Source organism: Penaeus monodon, chromosome 28 (assembly GCF_015228065.2).
Source record: "Penaeus monodon isolate SGIC_2016 chromosome 28, NSTDA_Pmon_1, whole genome shotgun sequence".
NCBI lineage: Eukaryota > Metazoa > Arthropoda > Malacostraca > Decapoda > Penaeidae > Penaeus > Penaeus monodon.
The window spans coordinates 5052869-5053409 of record NC_051413.1 but is presented as its reverse complement, the minus strand read 5'-3'; positions in this window follow the sequence as shown (position 1 = coordinate 5053409).

The following is a 541-nucleotide window of genomic DNA, read 5'->3' as shown; positions in this document are numbered from 1 at the left end:
CCCAAAGACATGAATCATTTCACCGCCACACAGCTTACGCAACGGCGCAATCAGTTTCACTTTTAATAGACAACAATTAGTGTAATTAAACGTGACACGGCGTACCCTTGGTCAGCCAGGTCGATCGATAAGGGCTTGACTGATTCTGATAAAGGTCTGTGGAGTTGCACCATAACTAGGGAGAGAGCGGGGAAGAGGGAAGAGGGGAAGGAAGGGAGGGAGGAGGAGAAAGAGGAGGAGTGAAAGGGGAAAAGAAGAGGGAGTGAAAGAAGAGGAGGGTGGAGAGTGGTAGGAGAGAAGGAGAAGGAAAGAAAGGGGAGAAGGAGAAGTGAAGAGGGGGAAATAGGGGGCGTGGAGAGGGTGACGGTGGGGAGTGAAAGCAGGGAAGGTGTGGGGGAGAACGCGGAGTGGAATGAAGGAAAGAGGAAGAATGGAATGTGAAGGGGGAGGAGGAAATGACGAGGAAGGGGTGAAGTGGAGGGGGGGGGGGATGGAGGAAGGAAGTGAGGTTGGAAGGGGAGAAAAGAATGGGGGAAAAGGA